Source organism: Macaca nemestrina, chromosome 13, assembly GCF_043159975.1.
Source record: "Macaca nemestrina isolate mMacNem1 chromosome 13, mMacNem.hap1, whole genome shotgun sequence".
Taxonomy (NCBI): domain Eukaryota; kingdom Metazoa; phylum Chordata; class Mammalia; order Primates; family Cercopithecidae; genus Macaca; species Macaca nemestrina.
The window spans coordinates 65,779,350-65,806,649 of NC_092137.1; the positions used below are offsets into that span (position 1 = coordinate 65,779,350).

The window sequence follows — 27,300 nt, forward strand, 5'->3', positions numbered from 1 at the left end:
GTTTTCCTGCTTGTCAAGTAGTGGGCACTCAGGGCAAGTTGCTTCTCTGGAAAGAGAAGCAGAGAAGGGAACTCAGCTGGGTTATATAAATGGCTGAGAACCTGTGATGCAGTAGCTAAACAAATGTAAGTGAGCTTACTACATCAAGGTTAAGACATTTAAAAAGTATTTCCCCTGCTCACCGTAGGCCTATAGCAAATGCCTCTTGCATATTGCATATTACATATTGGAGTACAAATTTTGTGGGGGCAGGGATTTCCTCTGTTTCATTCAATGTTTTGTTCCCAGTATCTGAAACACAGCTCATTAGACAACTTTTGAATGAATGAACAAGTGAATAAATACATCTTACCCAGTAAGTTACCACTTTTATGTAACTCAAAAATGTGAGCCTCTACTCTTCACTACCTTTTCTTTTCTCTCTCTCTTTTTTTTTGGAGATGGAGTCTTACTGTGTCACCAGGCTGGAGTGCTCCAGGCTGGAATGCAGTGGTGCGATCTCGGCTCACTGCAACCTCTGCCTTCTGGGTTCAAGTGGTTTTTGTGCCTCAGCCTCCTGAGTAGCTGGGACTACAGGCGTGCACCACCACACCCAGCTAATTTTTGTATTTTTAGTAGAGACGGGGTTTCACCATGTTAGCCAGGATGATCTCGACCTCTTGACCTCGTGGTCTGCCCGCCTCAGCCTCCCAAAGTGCTGGGATTACAAGCATGAGCCACTGTGCCCAGCTTCTTCACTCCCTTTTCTAGAGTTGACTTCCTCTGACATAAGGTGGTGTATCTGTCTGTTACTACTACAGTTACTCTAACAAGTTATTCTGAAGCTCAGTTACTTAAAACAACCATCATTTATTTTCATGCTCAAAGGTCTACAGTTTGGGCTACAACTTGGACTGAGCTAGGCTAGCTCTTTGCTTTGGGCTTCAAGCTCCAGGTTGGATCCAGTTGTGTTTCTTATGTCCCTCGCCCTCCTTGGACCAGTGACATTCAGTCTCTTCCCTTTATCTCATTCTGGGGCCCAAGGTGAAGGGTGCGGGTGTGGGGATGTGGACATGGTCTCTCTAAGCTGAGTTGACTTTTAGGTTTCCCTCAGCACATAGCTGCAGCACAAATAGTCATTCTTCTAACAATTTCAATGGGCAATTTTTGAACTTGCTAGACGGACATATGCCTACACTTCACATTCCCTTCCCAAAGACAAACACGATTTCTTACAGGCATTATAAGTTACTAGGAATAAGAAGGGAGTGATGTACCTCTTAATGGATGTTCTCTTACTTCTTGAACTTTCTGGAAGGGACTTGACTAAATTCTTGGCCAAGAGCTCTTGTTCTCAGTTTTCATGGAAATAAGAGCAGGGAGTGGTGTATTCTCTAAGTTAAACCTGTGTAACAAATCATGGTAGGATGAAGAAAAAACAGTGTGGCTACAACAAACCTTTGCAGTTCTTCTTCAGCCCTCCATCTGCATCCAGGCTTCCTCATGCCACCCAACACCGCTATGTCTTATTGCAGATGACTTTGCTGCTGAGATGATTAGACAGAAGGCACTGCAGCCTCTCTGTGCATGTCCCATCTGCCATCTTGTCCATATCTCCATCTACCTTTGCTTTCTTCCATTTTCCTGTCCAAGGCTAATCCTGACGTCTCTGTTAAAATATCATCCCAGATTTTCAATATACCAAATGACCCCCATTCTCTCTTCTATCTTCAATCTCTTTCTCACCACATGCTTATTTCTTTGGCCATTTAAGCTTCTTCCCTTTGAAACAAAACAAAACAAACCCGAAAAAACCTAGCCAGGCATGGTAGCTCATGCCTGTAGTCTGAGCTACTTGGGAGACTGAGGTGGGAGGATCGCTTGCGCCCAGGAGTTTGAGGCTGCAGTGAGCCATGATCACTCCATCCTGGAGTGACAGAGTGAGACCTCCCTCTATTAAAAAAATAAATAAATAAATACAAATTAAGAATCCCATGCTTGATCTCGTATCTCCCTCTGGATTCGGCCATACAGAATTGTCTATGGGAATGTAACTGAAAAAGGAAGAGGACTCCTATGGGAAATAGCAGTCCTTGGGAAAAAAAGCTAGTTGAGAAAGAAGTTGTCAGATAATGAGACAAATGTATTATTGTTTGATGGTGAAGGAAACAACCAACAAAGAATTAGATCTAATACATGAGTTCAGGAAGGTTGCTGGTCAACATATAAAAAGTAATAGCATTTATCTATATAAGCAATAACCTCCTAATAATGTAATTAACAATATGAGAGGGTGGATGCAATGGCTTAGGCCTTTAATCCCAGCACTTTGGGAGACCAACGTAGGAGGGTTGCTCGAGCTCGGGAGTTCAAGACTAGCCCAGGTAACATAATGAGACTCTGTCTCTATTAAAAAAAAAGAGGCAAAAAGAGAGAAAGAGAAAAAAAGAGAGAGAAAGAAAGAAGAAAGAAAGAAAGAAAAAGGAAGGAATGAAAAGAAAACAAAGAAAGAAAGAAAAATTGTTTAAAAATATGAGAACATTCAAAATGGTCATCAAAACCCACAAAGTATGTAAGAATTAGCCTAACCAAGTGTTATGAGCTGAATTATGGTCCTGGTCCTCCAAATTTTATATGTTGAACTCTTAGCCCCCAATACCGCTCAGAAGGTGACTATATTTGGAGGTAGAGTTTTTACAGAGGCAATTAAGTTAATGTGGGGTCATTAGGGTGAGCCCTACTGCAATATGACTGGTGTCCTTATAAGAAGAGGTGACTACATACACAAGCACACATAGAAGACCATGTGAAGACTCAGGGAGGAGAAAGTCATGTACACCAAGGAGAGAGGCCTCAGAAGAAACCAACCCTGCCAACACCTTGACCTTGGACTTCCAGCCTCCAGAACTGTGAGAAAATCAGTTTCTATTGTTTAAGCCACCCAGCCTGTGGTACTTTGTTATGGCAGTCCTGGCAAACTAATATACCAAAAATATACAAGACCTCTGTTGATGTAGGTTTGAAAACTCTCAGCAGGCTTCTTTTTCCCATTTCTTGTCCTCCCTTCCTATGCTATTTGGTCCTTAGCCATTAGATGGGGCAGAGTAACGTGGCCTTCTCCTGGGCTTGGGGATGGGAGCTGGTGACAGAGTGAACGAAACAAGAAAAGGTAAAGGGGTGTAGAACAGCTGTGTTCTGTATAGAGAGTGGGGTGGAAAACCAAGGAATCGATGTTATGGATGAGCTTTGGGGAATGGCTTCCTAGTTTCCTTTTAAATTTTCCTTGACTAAAATATAAAGGCACTTACAGGTTGTATAATCCCCACTCCTTCCTTTCTTCTGGTGGCAATAATACATGTGAAAGTGCATTTCTTCTGGCACCTACTTTCCCTTTGTTACAAGGCAGGGAGCCTTCTCATTCAATCTGGAGCTGTGTTCCTGTCATTCTGAACAAAGTAGATTGTTTTCCTTTCCTATAAGCAGGGGCCATCTGGTGAGAGGGCATTTGGCTTGAGCTTGCAGAAGGAAGCAGCCACCCAGGTATCCTACCTTATGCTTGAAATGCCATTGTCAGTGATAATGACTAATATTTATTGAGCACTTATTATGGTGTCAGCACTGTTTGAAGTATATCACATGTATTACCTCATTGAGTCTGCCAACCATCCTATGAGATATGGCACTATTAATATCAAACCTTTTTTAGGGATAAGGAAAACTAGATACAGAAAGGTTAAGTAATTGGCCTAAGGTCTCTCGCTGGCAGCTGGGGATGGAAGCAGGATTGGGACCTGGGAAGCCTGGCTCCCGGGTCTAGGCTGGTGTTTACTACACTGAATTGTCCCTGGTATTTAGACTCTGCACTGGGAATTTACCTCTGTAAATGTCTTCTTTTTTTTTTTTTTTTTTTTGTGCAGCCGTCTACACCGAGAAATTGATAGGGGAATCCGTTTTCAGTCATTCACACTGCCATGTAAATTAGATTCTCAGATGACTTCATGTCCACTTGAGAGTAGATTACCAAGACGCTAGAAGTTTTGCTATTGAGGAGAATGTATTTCACACACGAAATTAACATTCACTGGGCTCCAAGTGGGATTTGACAAGTGTTGTTTTATAGAACCCTCCCAATGGCCCTGCACGGTAAGAATTAATTACCTTCCTTTTATGTTAGAAGGAAATGGGTGTCTCAGAGGTTGGAGCCCAAATCTGGTCCCTGAGCATTCTCGATGGCTGCTTGAGGCCCTCTGACATTTGTGGCTGGCTGGGAAGACACAGAGGCTTCTGGAGGGGAGTGGCAGGATGCTAAAGCCAAACGTCATAGTTTTGTGCAGTTCCGGGTCTAGGAAACACAGCTGGTTTTATTCAGTGAAAATAATTGCGGCAGGCCAGTGTCTCCCTACCTCTCATGGACTTTCTGTGCTACAGTGGAAGATGGGTATGTAGCAATATGTTCTGTAATTGCAATTTAGTGCCACAGGCCTCCTGAACCCTCCACCTCCCAAGCAGGGGCATTTTAAAAGTCGAGGACAAAGAAGAGAGAACTAGAGCTAATTTATAACTTTAAAATCTTGTATTATCTTTTCTATTTGCCTCCAGTCTTTCAAATACATATATCCCAAATGCATCAATTTCTATGCCTCTTGACTGTGAAATCTACAGCCCGCCACCCCCTACACAGACCATTCTTCGTTTTGTGAATTAACTTTATCTGCTGTGCATTTCAGCTTATTCTGGAAACCTCTGCTTGGGATTGCCGGCTTTGGCTTTTTTCAGAGGTCTAAAGAAGAGGTGGTTCTGGCAGGTGCAAGCTTTCTGATGTTTCGGCCTACAAATATGTGAACCGAAGTCATGTCGATTTGCATTTCTGGATTAGCAACAGATGGTAGTTATGAAGTAACTGACTATCTGACAGAGAGGCCCCATTGGAAGCAGTATGGGAGCAGATCCACGCTCTGCTGTGCAGTTATCACTTGGTCTAACTCTTCTTTCAGAAAATATTCTCTCTGGAGGAGAGAGGCCTCAAATTGCAGATCCCCATCCAGGCATTGAAAAGGCAGCGTACAACCCTCCTTTTGTAGGCACCTCCCAAAATAACTTTCAACAGGATATGGCTTGTTATATTAGTTCTGTAATTTTATTTTCCAAATGATGCTTGTCTTTGAAGCTTGGTTAGGGGAACTGTAGCTAAGATTAAATGGGGTTCAATGTTTTGTGACAATACTTCCTTAGATTTACATGACTTTTAAAAAATAGATACTTTTTTTATCGTTTAAAATCTGTGACAGAGAATATTGGGATTTTCTGTCCTGCCATTTGTTTCCCACATTTGTTATAAGTAATGAGCACCTCTTATTTGTCAGACCCTGCACTGGCGCTGGGGAAGACACAACGGTGCGCAGAAACCAACCAGCCTCTAATTGCAAAAAATTTCACAGCCCAGTGAGGAAGCTGACATTAATCCAAGGATCACAATGCAACTACAAAATGTGCTAAGGAGGCAAGTGTCTGGTGCTAGGAGAGTGTGCAATTTGATATAGTCTGAGAGGTCAGGGGATGGATGTCTAAGCCAGTGAGGGGAACAGCCTGTGCAAAAGCCCTGGACTGTGTCTGGTACTGGGACTCGGCCAGTTAGGGCGAGCAGAACAAGGGAGGGGTAGGCGGTGAAGCTGAGACTGGAGAGGCAAGAAGTGCTAGACCATGAGGCTTTTGCAACATTTAGCCCCCAAGCCCCACCCACAAAGATTCTGATTCAGTTAGGAGAGAGGGGGAGAGATATGGGTAGGTTTTTTTTGTGGTTTTGTTTTTGTTTTTTTGTTTTTTCACTCTGTCTCCCAGGCTAGAGTGCAATGGCATGATCTCGGCTCACTGCAACCTCTGCCTCCCAGGTTCAAGCGATTCTCTTGCCTCAGCCTCCCAAGTAGCTGGGATTACAGGCATGTGCCACCACGCCCAGTTAATTTTGTATTTTTAGTAGAGATGTGGTTTCTCCATGTTGGTCAGGCTGGTCTTGAACTCCCGACCTCAAGTGATCCGCCTGCTTCGGCCTCCCAAAGTGCTGGGATTACAGGTGTGAGCCACTGCGCCAGGCCAGATATGGGTAGTGTTTTAAAGTTCCTGAGGTAAAGCAGCCAGGGTTAAGAATCATTAGCCTGGACTTACTTGGTCCGTATTCTAAGAGCTGTGGGAAACCACTGAATTGTTTGTGGCAGGACAAACAATTCAGATGTACATCTTGTGTCCTCAGGATGTCTGCACATATATACACTGAAAATTACTAGGGTGGACCCAGAAATCTGTATTACCCTGCTGCATGATAATATCAGAAGCACTGTCAATCTGAGCATTGTTTGATCAAACAGGAAGTAAATAGATAAACCCAAAAAGTAGACCACTTAGATGATCCCATTTCAATTTTCTTTCTTTTTTTTTCTTTTTCTTTTTTTTTTTTTGAGATAGAGTCTTGCTCTGTTGCCCAGGCTGGAGTGCAGTGGTGTGATCTCGGCTCACTGCAAGCTCCGCCTCCCGGGTTCACGCCATTCTCCTGCCTCAGCCTCCTGAGTAGCTGGGACTACAGGTGCCCGCCACCTCGCCTGGCTAATTTTTTGTATTTTTAGGAGAGAAGTGGTTTTACCGTGTTAGTCAGGATGGTCTCGGTCTACTGACCTCGTGATCTGCCCGCCTCAGCCTCCGTAAGTGCTGGGATTACAGGTGTGAACCACCGTGCCTGGCCTCAAATTTTTTTTTTTTTTAGACAAGTTCTTGCTCTGTTGCCCATGCTATAGTGCAGTGTCACAGTGAACTGGGGTTGTGCCATTGCTTTACAGCCTCGACTTCCTAGACTGAAGTGAATCCTCCCACCTCAGCCTTCTAAGTAGCTGGGACTACAGGTGCATGCCACCATGCTTTTAATTTTTTTTTTTTTTTTGGTAGAGATGGGTTCCCACTGTATTTCTCAGGGTGGTATTGAACTCCTGGGCTCAAGTGATCCTTTCACCTTGGCCTCCCAAAGTGTTGGGATTATAGGTGTGAGCCACTGTGCCCAGCCTTCAATTTTTTTTTTTGCTTTAACTTTCTACTGTTACTTCCAATCCCCCCATTCTTGCTCAGACCCTCCACTTAGAGTGGTAAAGAAGGCCTGGTTGTGTGCCTTTTACTACTCCCTGTGGCTTCAAAACTTGGAAGACTTGGTTTATACTGAGGCAGTTTCCAAAAAGCACTACTTTCAGCAACAACATCACTTCGTATTTACTGTGCACAATGGGCAGAGTAAATGAAAGAAATTACTTTAATACATGAGTGAACCAGAATATGCTATGTATAGGACCATGAACAAGAAGATAGTATTAATACTTGAGAAGAGTGTCTTTTAGGAAGGATGTGTTCAGGATTTTCTCTCCTTAAACTGCCAGATTCCCAGAGACCAGACCTAACACCTACCTCCACATCACCCATTTATTTGAATTCCTGAAGCATCAACGTTTCCAAAGTAAATTAACCAGGCATTTTACTGGTCTCTGCAATATTGGACACTTTAGTTAGGGTTCTTTGCATCTTCAGAGCACTAGTTACACAGACACTGTAAACTCTCTAGGGTGATAAGGAGGAACAAAGGGCACCAAATGCTTTCTTCTTTGTGTGGATAAGGAAACTGAGTGGTTAAGTGACTTCCTTAGATGGCTTTTTAGAAGGGGTGTCGGAGTGGGGAAGGGAAGTCAGGGACTCTGGGCTTCAGTACACAGCTCCAGCCATTTGGCCTTATAGGCGTTCATCTTTAAAGACCAGAAGATGGTGAACTTTTTTGAATGACTTGTCAGACAGATGGAGTGATGGCTTCCAGCCATGGAACTCACTCATCGTGGATGGCCGTCAGGGTTAAAAGTTCTATTTGCAGCCCTCTCCCATCAGGTTGTCATTCTGTGTGTGTTTTATCCCCCACTAGTATGGATCCTAACTGGCTTGGTTGGCTTGGATAATGGCATTCATCCTCTGCTCCCTGGGGCGTCAGATCACATAGGGGTAAATGTGTGGGCACTATGCCAGAGCATAAGCTCAGGAATGGTTCTAGCTAAGAGCAATTTCTGTTGACTTATCTAGAAATCATGCCCTAACATCCGTTAGGATGCCAGTGTATTTTTCTAGGGCCAGAAATTGACCAAATAACCATACAAACCTGCTTCCTCCCTATTTCCGTTTTCTTGCTATGTTATTGTTCCATCCACTAGGGAATGAATGAAATATCCGCTCAAGTGGATCTCTAAATAAATAAAAATAGAATAGGAAATCCATGTAGTGCTTACTCTGTGCCAAGATCTCTTCCAAGTGCCTTACATACATTCTTAACTCATTTAATCCTTACAGTTGCCCCCCTGAGATGGGTACCATCACTATCCCTGTTTTGCAGATGGAGGCACAGAGAAGTTAAATTATTTGTTCAGGATCACACAACTAGTAAACAATATAGCTGAAATTTGGATCCAGGCAGTTTGATTCCAGACTTGGTGTTCCCAGTTACTTCCCTAATTATCTTCTTTATAAAGGGTAAATTAAACTGAAATTTCATTAGGCTGATCAATGCAGAACTGTAAAAAAAAAATGAATAAATACACTGAGATTCCAATCTTAATTTCACTATACATATATATATCTACAACAGGTTATCATATGGACCACAGCAAAAAATTCGTTTGGATGTTACCTCCTAATAACTGGAAAGTGCACTGTTTGAGGGCAGGGGCCTCTAAGTCCTCCTTGTAGACCTAATACCTTACATATAGTAAAAGCTTACTAAGTATCCCTTGAATGTTATGCAAAAGCATTTGGAAAACTGTGAAATACTGTGAAATATTGCTACACATGCTTACATATACCTATATCTCTAGGCCAAGCAGGACTACCTATATTAGTATCTCTACCATTTCCCTCTCTCTCTCTCATACATGTTTTTTTGTTTGGGTTTGTTTGTTCGGTTGGGTTTTTTTGAGACAAAGTCTTGCTCTGTTGCCCAGGCTGGGGTGCAATGGCTCGATCTCGGCTCATTGCAACCTCTGCTTCCTGGGTTCAAGTGATTCTCCTGCGTCAGCCTCCCAAGCAGCTGTGATTATAGGCATGCGCCACCACATCTGGCTAATTTTTTGTATTTTTAGTAAAGATGGGGTTTCACCATGTTGGCCAGGCTGATCTCAAACTACTGACCTCAAGTGATCCGCCTGCCTCGGCCTCCCAAAGTGCTGGGATTACAGGCATGAGCCACCATGCCCTGCCTTATAATGCATGTTTTGTACAGACATTCCTCAACCCCCCAAGCTTTGCCAATTATTCCTTAGTTGCCCCTTATGGCAGCTGTATGTAGCAGAATGTACCCAGCAATAGTGGCTGGCAAGTCTCGATTTGCTGATGTACTCCTCTCTGCCCTTCCTTCCTCGCCTTTCTCACTAGCTTGATTCCATGCTTTTAAAAAAAATTAACTTAAAAATTATTTTCAGTGATTACAAAACAGTTAAATAGCTTTAAAGCAACACCACTGTCATTACTGCATTAATTGGCAATGATTTGAAATATAAGGAACACAGAACTTTCAAGCATTTAAGAAAGGGACTCTCTTATCAACATGATTTCTCTTCAAACGTATGTTTCAAATGGAATTCCAGTATTTACTTATTTATTTATTTTTTGAGACTGAGTCTCACTGTCACCCTGGCTGGAGCGTAGTGACGCAATCTTGGCTCATTGCAACCTCCGCCTCCCACGTTCAAGCAATCCTCGTGCCTCAGACTCCCAAGTAGCTAGGATTACAGGTGTGTGTCACCACGACTGGCTAATTTTTGTATTTTTAGTAGAGACGGGGTTTTGCTATGTTGGCCAGCTGGTCTTGAGCTCCTGGCCTCAAGTGATCCACCCACCTCAGCCTTCCAAAGTGCTGGGATTATAGGTGTGAGCCACCGTGCCTGGCTGGAATTCCAGTATTTATAAAATTAATTTTATAATCAAAACCAGGACTGGGCACAATGACTCATGCCTATAATCTGAGCATTTTGGGAGGCTAAGGCAGGAGGATTGCTTGAGATCAGGACCTCGAGACCAGCCTGGGCTACATAGTGAGACCCTGTCTCTAAAAAATAAAAAATAATAATAACTAAAAAAGAAAAAAAAACCCCGAATCCAGTTTTTGTTGTTTATGCAGCCATTTATAAGTGGATCAACCCACTTGTGAAGGAGCCAGATTTTTGCTAGTACCTGGTATATGTATGACCATGAGCCTCATGTTTGTATTGTCCAGGATAATCATTATAACCAACCATCTCTTACATCAGTTAACAGTGCCCTAACTGCAAACTTAGCTCTTAGGGCTCTGGTCCCAGACCTCAGAAGGAACTGACCTCAACCCTGTGAAACTGTGAGAGCCAGGAAGATACCTGAGCAGGATGGTGGGTGGTTTCATGGCCTGAATGTCTTCGTCCCCCACCCCCAACATTTATATGTTGAAATCCTAATCCCCATGTTAATGGTTAGGAGGTGAGGCCTCTGGGAGGTGATCAGGTCATGAGAGTGGAATCCTCATGAATGGGATTAGTGCCCTTATAAAGAGACCCCAGAGAACTAGGCTTACCCCTTCTACCATGTGAGGACACAGAGAGAACCAGGAAATGGACCCTCACCAGAATCTTCTGGTACCTTGATCTTGGACTTCCCAGCCTCTAGAACTGTGAGAAATAAGTTTCAGGTGTTTATAAGCCACCTAGTCCATGTTATTTTGTCCCAAATGGACTAATAGAAGTGGGCTCCAGAATTAAACTTCATCTGCTCTACGCTGCCTGCTTCATGCCCCCAGAGATAGCAGTGGCACCGTCCTGAGGCTATTGGAGAAATGTGAGAAATGGAACACAGCCAGGAACAGGGGAGACAAGCACAGACGGGTAGGCCTGACACCTTTCAGACTCGGAAGTGCCTGCCAGCAGAGACCAACATCTTCTCAGCTAAAAGGTCAAACTTGCTCCAGACAGCTTGAAGGCTTCCCAGGTATGATCTTAAGACTTCATCTGGCTGGGCATGGTGGTTCATGCCAGTAATCTCAACACTTTGGGAGGCTGAGGCAGGAGGACTGCTTGAGGCCAGAAGTTCAAGACCAGCCTGGGCAACATAGCAAGACCCCATCTCTACAAAAAATTAAATTAGCCAGGTGTGGTGGTATGTGCCTGTAGTTCTAGCTACTGGGGAGGCTGAGGCAGGAGGATCACTTCAGCCCAGCAGGTGAAGGTTCCAGTGAGCTAGGTTTGTACCATTGCACTCCAGCCTGGGTGACAGAGTGGCACCCTGTCTGGAAAAAAAAAAAAAAAAAGACTTCATTCCAGCTGTGTCTGTCTCATCCATACCCTGCCTCTGATTTCCCCTTGCTCATCAACTACAGACAGCCACATTACTCTCTGCCTCCCTGATTTTTGCCTGCTTGGTTGTGACAGTTTTGGGTCAGCCCTGAGGCTTCCACTCAGAGATCTTTAGTCCTCTGACCGTGCCTTTTGCTCCAATGTATATACCATCACGATTTTACATTTACATAGGCTAATTTATGACAGCCAGTACTTACGTAGCATTTACTTTGTGTCAGGCACTTTTGTAAGCACAAAATTATGTTTACTTAGAGCAGAGGAAAGTCATGTTTCCTCAGATGAGTGCATCAATCCTGGACAGCTTGTTAATTACAGAAATCCCAGAGTTTCTGATAATAGGTCTGGAGTGGTGCCTAAGAATTTGTGTTTATAGCAGTGTTGATGCTTCTGGTCCAGGCACCATACTTTGAGAACCTGTGTTATAGAATGTCAGATAACCTGTAGGTGGACTTGTTAGAAAATGCTCTTGTGTGACATTGGAAAGACATGCAGTAATCTTTTTTACTTTACTTTCATCTTGGATGGTTTTCCTTAACAGAGGAAAAGCTGAACTGAACTATTCATTATAGTTTTCTTTCAAGGGCTGGATATTGATCATAGCACTCTGGAACTGGAGTATCAGGTGTTTCTTAGGGGCTTCAGCAATTGAACTTTAGAGTGGAGGGAGAGGCTAGGGAAATGCACCACCACAGGTGAGTACCTGCTATGTGTCAGGCACTGTATTGGGCACTTGGCTGCCATAATTATCTCATGGAGTCAATCACTCAGTGGCGTTGGTATTATTCTCCCATTTTGCAGATGAGGAAACCATGACCGTGGCTTAGAGGGCAGAGGGTCTCCAGCAGGGCTTCCCAGTTGGTATGCTGGAATGCATAATGAATGTATGCTGAGCTATTGATCTTCTCAGTGCTAGTGGTGCTGGGATGGGGCCCAAGGTGCCTGGAGCATCCTGCCCCTGTCAGTTTACTCCCTGGGTACTCTGGCCACAGGACAGACCCTCAATGAGCTCAGATCCAGGGGTAGATACTGCTCCTCTATCCTCTGACACTCACAGCTCTCCCGGTGAGGGGCAGGACTCAAGGAGTCCTCAGGAGCCTGCTCATGGTCAAGGGCAGCATTCCTGGAGGTGGAAGGCACTCAGGATTAAGGTTGAGGGGCTACACTGGCAAAAACCTTCTGGGTACCTTTGGGGAAAGTAGACTCCCTTTCAGGTATGGAAACAAAAGTTCTCTGATGATGCTTGTGCACCATACCTTAGGCTACAGCTAAGAGAAGGGAAAACAGGACCCTCAGTCATTCCAGCTCCGTAGAGCTGCCTCTCAGTGAGGATGAAAGGTTGTCAGACTTTGTCCTTGGTGAACTGTGACAGAACTGAAGATTTATGACCCATATTTTAATAGTTTCTTGATTGGATGGTTGGAGCTCCCTATAATCTTTATCTGCTAGCTAAGTAGTTTGTGTCTGCACCAGGCCCAAATGCTGTAGCCAGACTCCTGGAGAGTCAATGGCCATATATGTTGGGGAAAGGCTTAAGTAACTCAATTGACTTTCAGTTGTTGAAAGCATTGATTTTTTTTTTTAATTGCACTTATGGTTTAAGACCCAAAATAGCTTTGGACAATAGAGCACAGGTTGCACTATTAGTTCTTTAGGCAACTCTCGACATATTCTGCCCTCTAATAGGGCCAGTTACTACATTGGTTAATATATTAGGAGCTTCCAGTTCAGGCCTAAGATTTTCATTGATATGACTTGAGGACAATTGATGCTTAGATTCTTCCACTGGGAAGGTAACTTCAGGAGATTCTCATGTCTCCACAAAGGTTCCAGGAGATATTCTGCACAAGTAAGTCATGTCTGGGGAGTTTTGCAGCCTCTTCTGTTTTGAATGTGATCTGTGATCTGCTGGCCTTTTCTGTTTCCCTAGGGACTTTTGCCCTCAGAAACTTGCTACCAGCTTGTGCTGTGGGGAAAGGAAGGCATTTTCCAGGGAGACCAGTCATTCTTCATGTTTGTATAGTGCTTTCCACTCTTTAGTGTTACAGAGAACATTAAAATATTTTAGGCTAATCCTGCTTTTAGAAATGAAGAATTGAGGTCTAATGAGGCTAAGTGATTATCCAAAATGTCACAACAGGAGCCAAGGCCCATGATTATAAATCCAGGGTTCTTGCCAGGATACAAGACTAATCTATTTATGCGTAGGGGATACAGGCTCCACTAGGTCCATTGAGACACGCTCTTATTAAGTTTATACAGGTATGTTACTTCTCTGCTATCTTCATGTGTAGGATTGGGGTAGGGAGACAAGGTCACACTCAAATGAGAGTGTGGGAGAGCAACCACAGCTCCCTTGCCTCTCCTGTGGCAGGTCCGAGAAGGCTATGGAGAGGTGCCCCTTTTCCCATCATTCCCCCCAAGTTGGAAAGGAGTTCAGGAAACCAAAGCTAATGGAATCAATGTTAAATAGATTAGCTCTTTCATTGGCTTAAGTGGTCCAGCTGAAGAAATGTTTGGGAACAAGATACCAGAGAGGCAAGGTACTTACACAATTAAAATATAAAGAATATAAAGATTGTGACTGAGTGGCCTGTCTCTTTGAGGTGACTGTTAAATGAAGGGCAGCCGTATGTACTGACAAGGTAAAACCAGAGCTGGACAGTAACTGAAGTGGTAAAAACAGGTTTCTGTTCATGACTATCTCACTAGGGGAAAAGAGATCACAGTATAGAACTGGATTCAATTCTGAATACGGCATGGGCAAGTGGGAATTTCTAGCCAGGAGCAGGGTGGGGGTTGGCAGGTGGGATAAGGGGGACTCTGGCTAACTGAAGACAGGGCAGGATGATCAGACATCACCTGGGGATGGTGGAGGATGAGGAATCCAATCAGATATGAAGAGGGATCAGATATGGAGGGTGGGGGATTCTGGCTAAACCAATTTAGCCAGGTTCTTGCTAAACTTGTCTTTACAAGGAAGTGTACAGATAAACTTAGGAGAAGATTCAGGAGCCTGACTAAAGTTTGGTCAAACAAAGCATCTTTGTCAGACCAAATATGGGAAAGGAAGAATATAAAGGCTGGACGGCATTCATTTTGACCCAAACATATAGGCCACAGGACTAGCACTGATTACACAGATCCACCTTAGAGAAGAGAGGAGGGCATTTAATAGCTTCCTGTGAATGAGTTCTGCAAAGGTTTACAGAACATGTACTGTGTTCCAGGTGTGGGTGTATGGACATGAATGAAGCCTCATGGCCCAGTCTTTATGAGTTCTCAGTGCAACAAGAGATGAGAACATGGGAGCTGGAGGGGAGGTGGTAGCCAGGGTGAGAACTGGTACTGTGAGCTCACTGGGGGTTGAGAGTGAGTAGGGCTGTCCCCTGGGGCAGGGCAACTGTGATCTCATTACATCTGCAGCCAGCAAGGCTCAGTTCTGCTGTGGTCTCAGAGGGATCACCCTGTAGTATCTCTTGGATTCACTCTTCCCTGTAAATGGCTTTCAGGTTCATAAAGGTACTCAGTTGGGTTACAGGAGTCAGTAGACTTTACCCCATACCCACTCCCAGCTCAGAATCTAAGACATTGTTTTAGAGATCGCATTTTCAGCCAAACGTCAATATGTCTGGTCTGACATCTGAAGATTATTTGAAATCAATGGCAGTAATTTTCCCATCCTTGGAAGTATGTTACCTAAAAGGTCTTGCTTAAAGCAACTTCCGTCCAAAGTCTCTTTAATAAGAAAAGCAGCTGATATTTCTTGATCACTTAGTCTGTGACAGGCATTATATATGCATTAGCTCATTTAATCCTCCCAACATCCCTATGGGTAAGTCCTATTATTACCCCCATTTTACAGGTAAGTAACTGAGGCTAAGAGGGTACATGAGTAGCCCAAAATCACACAAAGGGGAGGTGGCTGAGTGGGGATTTGTAACTCCTGAGCCTATGCTTTGAGTCCAAGCTGCTTATCACCACATTAAACTGGGTCTTTATCTGAAATAATGCAACACCCAAAGCAACTTCATGTTTCAGGGATTCTCAGAGGAGTAGAAGGGGCTTCTCAGCCTTACAGAAGGATGAAGCTTGGAGGGAATTATGCTTACCATAATGTTTATTATATACTTTATAGTTTGAAAATGATAATAATAAAGATTCTCATACAATCTTCATGAAGGGAAGGCACACATCCATAATGTCCAAAGTGGGAGAAGCCACAGGCCAATTGTAGTACATCCTTGGGTGTAATTAAAGGAAAGGCAGCAATGAAGTGGAGAATAGTTTCCCTATCTATGAGGTGGGAGGAATAACGGTACGGCATCTTGCTCTGTCACCAGGCTGGAGTGCAATGGTGCTGTGTCTGCAGTTTGTTCCTGCCGGTGGGTTCGTGGTCTCGCTGACTTCAAGAATGAAGCCGTGGACCTTCACGGTGAGTGTTATTGCTCTTAAAGGTGGCATGAGCCCAAAGAGTGAGCAGCAGCAAGATTTGTTGTGAAGAGTTAAAGAACAAAGCTTCCACAGCATGGAAAGGGAACAGAGTGGGTTGCCAGTGCTGGCTGGGGTGGCCAGCTTTTATTCCCTTATTGGCCTCTATCATATTCCATTTCTGTCTAACTAGAGTGCCCTTTTTTCAATTCTCCCTGCGATTGGCTACTTTTAGGATCCTGCTGATTATTGCATTTTACAGAGCGCTGATTGGTGCATTTTACAGAGCGCTGATTGGTGCATTTTACAGAGCGCTGATTGGTGCATTGTACAATCCTCTTGCTAGCTAGAGTGCTGATTGGTGCATTTTTACAGAGCGCTGATTGGTGCATTTTATAATCCTATTGGTACCTACAGAGCACTGATTTGTGCGTTTTTATAGAGCGCTGATTGGTGCATTTTACAATCCCCTTGCTAAGACAGAAAAGTTCTCCAAGTCCCCACTTGACCCAGGAAGTCCATCTGGCTTCACCTCTCAGTGAGATCTTGGCTCACTGCCACCTCCACCTCCCAGGTTCAAGAGATTCTCCTGCTTCAGCCTCCTGAATAGCTGGGACTACAGGTGCCTGCCACAACGCTTGGCTAATTTTTGTATTTTTAGTAGAGATGGGGTTTCACCATGTTGGCCAAGATGGTCTCCATCTCTTGACCTCGTGATCCACCCACGTCTGCCTCCCAAAGTGCTGGGATTACAGGTGTGAGCCACCGTGCCCAGCCCTTTGTCTATATTTTAAAAGATGTAGATCAAACTTCAAATAATTTTGATGCCCATTATGGGGCCTTTTCAGGGTCTGTTCAGACACCTCTCTTGCTTGTTTTTGGGGAGAGCCCTTTCTGAGTTTAATGGCTTCAGTAACTGGAAAAGGGGTCAGCTTATTTCCCTCGAGATGTAAATGAAGCCCTTGAAACCTGGACTCCTAAATTGGCCCATTTTGAGGTGGTTTTTTAGGACTTCTTTGTCTAATGATAGTGGGAAGGTTTCAGACAACCCAGAGAAGGCAGGTGGGAGGGGTTTGGTCTCCAGATGCCATCTAGAAAAGGGGCCCCACCCTCCTGTGATCTTTCTAAGAAGACCTGGCAAGACTGAAGAATCCTGGTCGCTTCCTCTTGTATGTTGTTTGCTTATCTCCTTTCCATTTCCTTTAGATATTAGCGGTAAAACACAAGCAAGCACTTTTGAGAAACAGGCTGACCTAATACCATTGTTTATTTTCTTCAGCTGTGACACCCAGAGAGATGGTGCTAGTCCTCACAGTCATATAGAAAATTAGGACGTAGGCTCACACTTGTAATCCCAGCACTTTGGAAAGCTGAAGCAGGAGGATGAGTTGAGGCCAGGAGCTTAAGGATGCAGTGAACTATGATGGAGCCACTGCACTCCAGCCTGAGTGACAGAGCAAGAATCCATCTCTAAAAAAAAAAAAAAAAAAAAAAGAAAGAAAATTAGGATGTGATCTAGAGATTCAAACACAAGTCTGCCAAGGTTTACACTTTCCACACTAGACCACTTGCGTCTCAACAGAGCACTTCTGGACATCATAGTTACCAGCTCTGGATGTAGAGCTAGACAGACCTGAGTTCAAATCCCTTTTATGGGTTGCATGACAGTGGAACCTTTTATGACTGTGTTAAAACCTCAGCCCCCCACCCCCAACCCCCAACTCCTGTAAATGTGGGGACTGAAGGAGTTGATCTATTTAAAAGCTTAGCACAGGTACAGCCTGGTAGAGAGTAAGTCTTGAGGAGATGTCAGCTGTTCATATTATTTTTTGTAAGTAATTCAAAGAACAAAGAAGTGTATTTTGGGATTTAAGGGGGTGGAATCTGATGGTTTTTCAAGTCCACGTCCAGGGAGTTTACTGCCTTCTCACCTCATTTGGAAGCTGCTTAGAACCATCCTGACTCGGAACGATCCTATGAAAAAATTGAAGTGTTTCTGCAGCACATAAAATCCTGGCAAATATGTGGCAATAACAACTGGGTTAAGGAAGCTGGACTCCTTGATATACCTTTCCAACCAATGGAGATGGCATAGTCACCAAGAAAAGGGAAGTGGCTATGTGGCAGCCACTCACCCACTGGGTGAGACTTCTGTGTTGGAGGGTGACTAGGCTGGAGCCAGTCATGGTGTGCAGTTCCACACACAAGTCATTGCACTTAGGAAGACCTAGTTTGCAGGGAAAAGGTTTTACTCAGCAGATGAAAAGGAGCAGAACCTCCCATGTTGCTTACTGCCTCAGGGAAAATTGTGTAGTCCTGGAACCCATTACAAGGCTGTAGCTCTGACATCCCCAGGTGCTGGCCAGTAAGTAGGTTTCCCTGACTGTCTCTAACCTGGTTTATAAAGGAAGTCAGCCCTCTGGAATTTCTGACAGGTTTACAAACACCCAGGTTCAGGTAGGGTAGAGAAGCATGCTGGGCAGCAAGGAGTCCTTGTCTTACTGAGCGAATTTGCAGACCAGGAGGAAAGGAAACCCAGTAAAGAGAAATGCATCCCTGGCACACACAGGAAGCTTGCATCTGACCACAGGAAGGCTGGAATGCCACTTGGATTTCTCAAGGAGGGTACAAGCATCTCCTGCTCATTGTCTCCTTTGTTATGAAAGTATGTAGGGGATCAGCCCAAACCACCTGAAAAGAGATAGGATTCTATACCCAGATAGGCCACATGTCCAGGCTCAGGTGCATGTGGGGATTCAGGCTCCAGGGAGGCTGACTTGCGTCCGGTGCCTCTCTGGGCTTTTCTCTAAACTGTGAGACAAGAGACAACAGTGGGACAAGACAACAGAGGGAACCCACCTGGCTCCTTCTAATTGCATTTATTACAAACAAGATGAGTGACGAGTTCAAGTTATAAGAAGTAGACTTGGAAGACAGCCTAGGATGAAGGTTCCCTTTTAACTCTTTTCTGACAAACACACGCTTAATAGTTAGGACTGATGCAAAGATCCCACCCTTTTCTCCCCACCTCCCGTTTTCCGGGCCCTGAGTAGTTGGAGGAAGAGTCTACAAAGCCAGATTATTTTTAGCCTTTGAGGCGAGGCTGATTCACCCCTCCCTTCGCCCCTTTCTTTGAAACGCACAGTCCTATTTATTCCTGGCCCAGCCAGGGCACCCGAGTTCTCTCGGGAGCTGCCCTTGAGCAAAGCTTGCTCAAAGCTGCTCCATCAGCAGGATGTCGGCCTCGGGTGGGGCAAGGAGTATGGAGGCGGAGCTGACCTGCTAGTACGAAGGGTTTAAAGGAATTTAAGGCCGGGCGTGGTGGCTGATGCCTGTAATCCCAGCACTTTGGGAGGCCAAGGCAGGCTGATCACCGGAGGTCAGGAGTTTGAGACCAGTCTGGCCAACATGGTAAAACCTTATCTCTACTAAAAATACAAAAAGTAGCTGGGTGTGATGGCACATGCCTGTAATCCCAGCTACTAGGGAGGCTGAGGCAGGAGAATTGCTCGAACCTGGAAGGCAGAGGTTGCAGTGAGCCGAGATTGTGCAACTGCACTGCAGCCTGGGTGACAGAGCAAGAATCCTTCTCAAAAATTAAAAAAATCAAAAAGTAAGAAAATTAAAGGAACTTAAGTATCCGCTAGTTTATTCGTTTATCCAAGCATCGGTATAGGCAGGATCCTGTGCAACATTCGGAGGGGAGAAGGAGAACAAATCAGCGGGGTGTTGTTTCCGAGGAATAACTGATTGCTTAGCTAGACACAGAAATACCCTTTCTGTGATGAAAAATGCCCTGCACCACAGTTTTCATGACTACTTAAGAACGGATGGTGTCTGTTTAAAAAAAAATGATTGAGAAATATTTCAAACATGTGAAAAAGTGCAGAGTGCATTATAACTCATGGATATGGACTCTGAACACCCCTATTGAACTTTTGGTTTTAATGAATTGACTTACACATGTTTTTAAGGAATAAAACTTTAAAAATATCAGTCGAAGCCGCCCTGTGCTCTCTTCCCATTCTCCTACTGCATTCGAGGGGCTATATATTTTTCTAGTCCTTCACAAGTAGTCTCAAAGCAGCAAAAGGAATGGAAACTTGTAAATTAGCTACTTCCATTAAAAACACTCCTTTAACTTCTTTTTTTTTTCAATTAAGAACAATTATTATAGAAACGGGCCTTGCTCTGTTGCCCAGGCTGGTCCTTAACTCCTGGGCTCAAGTGATTTTTCCACCTTGGCCTCCCAAAGTGCTGGGACTGTGGCATGAGCCATCGTGCCTGCCCTCCTTTAACTTCTTCCTCTTCTCCAGGTTGGAAGCATCCTCATCTTCACCACCACTGTCACCACCATTATCAGTTCCCATAGCCACCACTGATCACAATGACGTTTCCAAGTCATAGACCCCTGGAATGGGTCCAGAATGGGCCTTTAAAATCAGAGTGGAGAGACCAGTCGCGGTGGCTCACGCCTGTAATCCCCGCACTTTGGGAGGCTGAGGTGGGTGGATCACTTGAGGTCAGTAGTTTGAGACCAGCCTGGCCAACATGGTGAAACCCTGTCTCTACTAAAAATATAAAAATTCCAAAAAACACAAAAGCCGGGCATGGTGGTTCACACCTGTAATTCTAGCACTTTGGGAGGCCGAGTCGAGACCAGCCTGGCCAACATGGCAAAACCCTGTCTCTACTAAAAGCACAAAAATGAGCCAGGTGTGGTGGTGGGCGCCTGTAATCCCAGCTACTTGGGAGGCTGAGGTAGGAGAATCGCTTGAACCTGGGAGGTGGAGGTTGCGCTGAGCCGAGATTGCACCACTTCACTCCAGTCTGGCAACCGGGCAAGAGTCCATCTTTAAAAAAAAAAAATCACAGTGAAGAAACAGAGACCCCAAGAGGTGAGGTGTCTGCATATTGACAGCATGTATACTCAGGTTCAGAAGCTGGGAAGGAGCTGTGTGACTGCCTAGAGGCCCAGCACTCCTGGCACAGACAGGGTGCTCCATAAACTCTCACAGTGTGATGGTCCCTGTCAAATCCTGCCCACAGTACACATGTGGTTAGTGCCCCGAACTTCATCCTAACCCATGAAAATCTATCAGGAAGGGTTCATCTTGTTACTTAATATAATGAATGGGACATTTCACATAACGTACTAACTATGAAAAAGTCTGCTTGGGATCTTTAAAACGGTGAAGTTGGACAGAAAGTTTTCAAGAGAAAGTGTTAGCTAGGCGATATGACACACACACTTGCCCCCCAAAACTAAAGAAAAAAGAGTATTAGAACCTATAATCAAACAATGTTTAGTGTAGTCTGATAAAATGCCAAGAAGCTAGCTGCCCTGGGGTGGTACCTCCCAGGAATCCAGGCTGGGCAAAGGGCCACTTGGAGGGAGGTGGGGAATAGAGCACAGAGCAGACAGATATTAGGCCCAGCTGAGAAGGGACTTCATGCTATGACTCTTGGCCGGCTAGTCACAGTGAGACCTAATGCAGAATGGGTGTTGGGCACTGCATTACATATACACATTCACTGCATCCTCCTAACAAACCTGTGAACCAGGAACTATTACATCACCATGTACAGATGAGGATACCAAGGCCCAGAAGGCTTAAGGAACTTGTTCAAGGTCACACAGCTAAAGAAATGGTGGGGCTGAGGTTCTGTAAGGCTGGTGACCCCAAGGCCCATGTCTTTTTTTTTTTTTTTTTTTAATGTATATAACCTATAGGGTGTGCGCCTATAGTCCCAGCTACTCTGGAGGCTGAGGCATGATTGGGCAATATAAGGAGACCTCTGTCTTTAAAAATAAATAAATAATTTAAATGGAGGTATAATCTACATAAAGTAAAATTCACTTTGTTTTGGCAGTGTACAATTCTATGAGGATTGACAAATGAAATACAACTTTGTAACCCTCACCACCGTAATAAAGATATAGAACAGCTCCATCACCCTCAAAAATTCCCTTGCGTCCTTTTGTAATCAATCCCTTCCAATTTTTTTTTTTTTTTTTGAAACGGAGTTTCCCTCTGTCACCCAGGCTGGAGGTCAGTGGTGCAATCTCGGCTCACTGACTGCAACCTCCGCCTCCCAGGTTCAAGCGATTCTCCTGCCTCAGCCTCCCAAGTACATGGGACTGCAGCGTGCACCACTACACCTGGGTAATTTTTGTACTTTTGGTAGAGACAGGGTTTCACCATGTTGGCCAGGCTGATCTCAAACTCCTGACCTCACATGATCCTCCTGCCTCGACCACCTAAAGTGCTACGATTACAGGCATGAGCCACTGCGCCCAGCCTCGATCCCTTCCTTCTATTTGCCCCTACCCCCTGTATGCCCAGTGGTCAGTTTTCTGTTTGCTTTTTAGTTATACAAATGGAATCATACAGCCCTTTGAGACTAGTTTCTTTCATTTAGCATAATCTGCATACATCCATCTTTTGTTCTTTTTTGTTGCAGAGAAATATTACATTGTATGGATGTGCCTCTGTTCGTTTATCCATTCTTCGGGTGAAGAACATGTGGGTTGTGCTCAGTGTGGAATGAATAAAGGTACATAAACATTTGTGCGGTTTTCTTTTCTTTTTTCTTTTTTTTTTTTTTTTTGAGACAGAATCTCGCTCTGTCGCCCAGGTGGGAGTGCAGTGGCGCGATCTCGACTCACTGCAAGCTCCGCCTCCTAGGTTCATGCCATTCTCCTGCCTCAGCCTCCCCAGTAGCTGGCACTGCAGGCGCCTGCCACCACTCCCAGCTAATTTTTGTATTTTTAATAGAGACGGGGTTTCACCGTATTAGCCAGAATGGTCTCGATCTCCTGACCTCGTGATCCGCCCGCCTCGGGCTCCAAAGTGCTGGGATTACAGGTGTGAGCCACCGCGGCCAGCCAACATTTGTGCAGGTTTTCATGCAAATGTGACTTTTCATTTCTCTTGAGTAAATACCTAGGAGTGGGATTGCACAGCTCGTGCTTCTAGCTAGCCTTCAGGATGTTGTATAACTAGATACTCAGGACTTTGGTAGATGTCAACAGCCCCCTGCTGCCAGAGAAGGACATGGAAAACAGGAGTTTTTTTGTTTTTTGTTTTTGTTTTTTTTTTCACACACTTTTGAAAAACTCAGAAATAAGTTTTTGTTCCAGTACTCAGATTTTTAATATATCAAAATAAGTTTATAATTTATAAAACAGTTAGTTTTGAGCTTAAAATGTGAATTTTGATCTGTGATGAGTGCTAAAAACTGAAACACTACTTTTTTTTTTTTTTTTAACTACTTGCCATCTTAGTTTCCCACTCAAGATAAAACTCAACCATTACCATGCGTGACACATATATTTCTGGATGTTTTCTGTCGCTTTGAAAACGATTATGGTCAGACCTAGGTACTCAAACAGAAGAAGGTATAGATGAGGTTTTTCTTTCCTTCTCTTTAGAATTCTGCTCTTTCCTCTTGGGTTTATTTTAACTGGAATCCCATCTTTCTCCCACTTCCCCACCCCCCTCCCTTCTTCTCACCTATCATCTGCTTTGGAAGAAGGAGCTGGATTCTCAAATTGAAGACTCCTTGCTATATTTGGTTAAAATCTTGATGTTGGGTTGAGGGCACTTAGACATCAGCCAAACCACGTCACCCCACTTTGTGTCCTGAAGTGTGTATATAAGAAGCGTGTGAAACATCCCACTTCTAATGAAACTGATCTTCCCATTTTTGCATGGTGAGTCAGTGGTCCTCCCACAAGATGAGTTCTAGTGAATCAACAAAATGAAACAGGATTTAGTGAAAAGAATTCACCTGCTATGCCTATCCACTGTAGATAGAGGGATCATCTTCTCCTCCTTCTATGGGTTGCATGAGGACTTCTCAGACTCAATGCCTGACTGGTTACAACAGAAAAGGTTCACGTGCAGCACCAACAGAAGATGGGATCTAAGGAGACCCACACCACTGTGCCCTACTGGGTCACTTTCAGAAGCCAAGTGATATCTTTTGAGATTCCTGAGTACCTTAGCTGAGGCACCTATAATAAAAGACAAGTTAACAAGAAAGAAGCATATTCAGGCTGGGCGCAGTGGCTTGCGCCTGTAATCCCAGCACTTTGGGAGGCTGTGGCATGTGGATCACCTGAGGTCAGGAGTTCGAGACCACCCTGGCCAACATAGTGAAATCCCATCTCTACTAAAAATACAAAAAAATTAGCTGGGTGTGGTGGTGGGCGTCTGTAGCTTCAGCTACTTGGGAGGCTGAGGCAGGAGAATCACTTGAACCCTGGAGGCAGAGGTTGCACTGAGCTGAGATCACACCACTGCACTCCAGCCTGGGCGACACAGTGAGACTCCATCTCAAACAAATAAATAAAAAGAAGCATATTAATTTATTTAATGCATTTGATGTAACATGGGGCCTTCAGAAATGAAGAACCGGCTGAGCATGGTGGCTTATCCCTATAATCCCAGCACTTTAGGAGACCGAGGCAGGCAGATCACCTGATGTCAGGAGTTTGAGACCAGCCTGGCCAACATGGTGAAACCCTGACTCTACTAAAAATACAAAATTAGCTGGGTGTGGTGGCACACGCCTGTTGTCCCAGCTACTTGGGAGGCTGAGGCAGGAGAATTGCTTGAACCCGGGAGGTAGAGGTTGCAATGAACCGAGATCACACCACTTTACTCCAGCCTGGGCAACAGAGTGAGACTCTGTCTCAAAACAAACAAGCAAAAAAACAAATGAAGAACCATGAAAGAGGGAAGCTTGTGTGTTTTTTTTTTTTTCTTTTTTTTTTGAGATGAAGTCTCACTCTATCACCCAGGCTGGAGTGCAGTGGCATGATCTCAACTCACTGCAACCTCTGCCTCCCAGGTTCAAGCAATTCTTCTGCCTCAGCCTCCTGAGTAGCTGGGACTACAGGTGAGCGCCACCACACCTGGCTAATTTTTTTGTATTTTTAGTAGAGACAGGGTTTCACCGTGTTGGCCAGGCTGGTCTTGAACTCCTGACCTCAGGAGATCTGCCCACCTTGGCCTACAAAGTGCTGGGATTACAGGCGTGAGCCACTGTGCCCAGTCAAGCTTGTGTTTTTTTTTTTTTTTTTTAATGTTTAGGTTTGATGAAGAGTGGCCAGTCATGGAGAGGTATGATTGGACAAAGGAGGTAGGACCTAACAGTAATCCACTGGGGGGAATTTAGCAAGGCTCATTTGTTCAAATTATTCTCTGGGTCTCTGTGTCTTCAGCGATAAGGACATTTCTTTCCTTCAGGCATAGGGAGGGCACCTCTGGAATTAGGGTATTTATTTATTTATTTTGTGACAGAGTCTCACTCTGTTGCCCAGGCTGGAGTATAGTGCTCACTGCAACTCTGCCTACCAGGCTCAAGTGATCCTCCCACCTTGCCACCATGCTCAGCTAATGGTTTAACATTTTTATAGAGATGAGGTCTCACGATGTTGCTGAGGCTGGTCTTGAACTCCTGGACTCAAGTGATCCTCCCACCTCCACTTCCCATAGTGCTAGGATTACAGGTGTGAGCTGCCTCGTCTGGTCTGAATGAGGGTTTTATGACCTATCAACTACTTTTTTTTTTAAGACAAGATTTTGCTTTGGTGTCTAGGCTGGAGTGGAGCTGCACCATCAAAGCTGCAGTGTGCAGCCTTGACCTTATGGGTTCCAACAATCCTCCATCCTCAGCTTCCTGAGTAGCTGGGACCATAGACGTGCATCACCGTGCCTGGCTAATTTTTTTATTTTTTTGCAGAGTCAGGGTCTCACTATGTTGCCCAGGCTGGTCTTGAATTCCTGGCCTCAAGCAGTCCTTCTGTCTTGGCCTCCCAAAATGCTGGGATTATAGGCATGAGCCACTGCACCTGGCCCTTATGACCTACTTTAGGAGAATGTAAGAACATTCTTTTCTGGTCTGTTTCAGGGGAGAAGGTCAAGAAAAGGTCAGAGAGACTTTCCCGCTTCTGCTGTTTCCTTAAATGCCAAGGTGCCATATTTTGGGGTAGTGTGTTCTGAACCCCATCACAATAAAATAATGAGGTATTGAGTTGGCTACCCCTACGCAGAACCTTCTGAGAAGATTTATGAAATGCATCTCAGGAACATCCTAGGGTCAGGGGAGAGGAAATGGGGAAGCATTTACCCTTCTGCTCCCGGGCCCCAGTGGGCAAAGATTGCCCCATAGGCATCAATACACTTGTATTTGCCTCATCTAGGGCAGGGTGTGGGGAAAGCCAGGGGCATGATCCTTACATAAACTTGTTGGTTACACAGTGTCACTTCAACAGCGCCTGGTATCTTGCTGAAGAAATGGCAAACTATTTTTAACCTCCTGGGACTTGGATCCTGGGACTTGCCTTCCTATAGCCCTGGCTATAAAACTCTATAGGTGCCGCAATGTAAAGCTGGTAAGAATGGTGGTTGTGGAATATCTATCTGAAAGGAGCCTGGGGGCAGCCATCTGTTTGGGACTTGGGGTAGGTTGTGAAGAACAGACATTGTGTTTACTTAGATTGTATATGTATTTGGGGCACGCTGAAGGAATATGAGGGGCTGTTAGCTCTGAACACAGCCACCAAGAGCAAGACCTGTGGGCACAGTGGCTCATGCCTGTAATCCCAGCACTTTGGGAGGCTGAGGTGGATGGATAACTTCAGCCCAGGAGTTTGAGATCAGCCTGGGCAACACAGACTCCATCCCTGTTTTTTTTTTTCACTTCTTATTTTGAGATGGGGTCTCACTCTGTCGCCTAGGCTGGAATGTGGTCGTGCGATCTTGGCTCACCGCAGCCCCAACCTCCTGGGCTCAGGCAATCCTCCCACCTGAGCCTCCCAAGTAGCTGGGACTACAGGCATGTGCCACCACACTCGGCTAATTTTTGTATTTTTTTTTTATAGAGACAGCATCTCACTATGTTGCCCAGTCTGGTCTCGAACTCCTGGGCTCAAGCCATCCTCCCATCTCAGCCTCCCAAAGTGCCAGGATAATAGGCATAAGCCATCATGCCTGGCCCATCTCAATTTTTGAGAAAATAAATTAAAAACAAAAAGAGTAAGATTATTCTTGAGCAAATTCTGCCTGAGGTAGCCCAGAGTCTTCAAGGCTTTCCATGCCTGATTTCTCCTTACAAAATGGTGCAGAGTATTTGGCTAGGCTGTCTCTCTTTCTTACCCAGAGTGCCAATCTCTCCTGCCCACGCCCTCACTGGGGTGAAGGGTGAAGGTAAGCACTGAAGAAATCCTCTCCCAGCACAGGAGCTGTAAATGAGGTCTCAGTTGCCAAGGCTTCAGGGAAATGTCTTCAGCCCCCAAAGTTTGTGACACTCCTGAATTCCAAGCAGTGCGATCCAAGCACAACAGTAAGACTGGCAGTTACACAGTGTCTTCTGGTGCCAAGTTTTCAGACTGGGGAGCCACAGCGGTCACAGGCGTCATCTTAATCAATCAGCCCTCTTAGACCTGCAGGAAGGGTGACTTGTTCAGTATGTGGTTTGTGTACTTTATCCATGT

The 27,300-nt window shown here is 44.7% G+C and overlaps 1 long non-coding RNA gene across 1 annotated transcript in view; it reads left to right on the plus strand.

Annotated features, from left to right (window-relative positions):
• LOC139357882 (uncharacterized) overlaps positions 1 to 27,300 on the plus strand; it is a 75,631-nt gene that overhangs the window by 25,305 nt on the left and 23,026 nt on the right. Inside the window, exons 2-3 of the long non-coding RNA XR_011611828.1 lie at positions 15,707 to 15,798; positions 22,260 to 22,352. This is a non-coding gene — a long non-coding RNA (uncharacterized lncRNA). The remainder of the gene's footprint in view (positions 1 to 15,706; positions 15,799 to 22,259; positions 22,353 to 27,300) is intronic.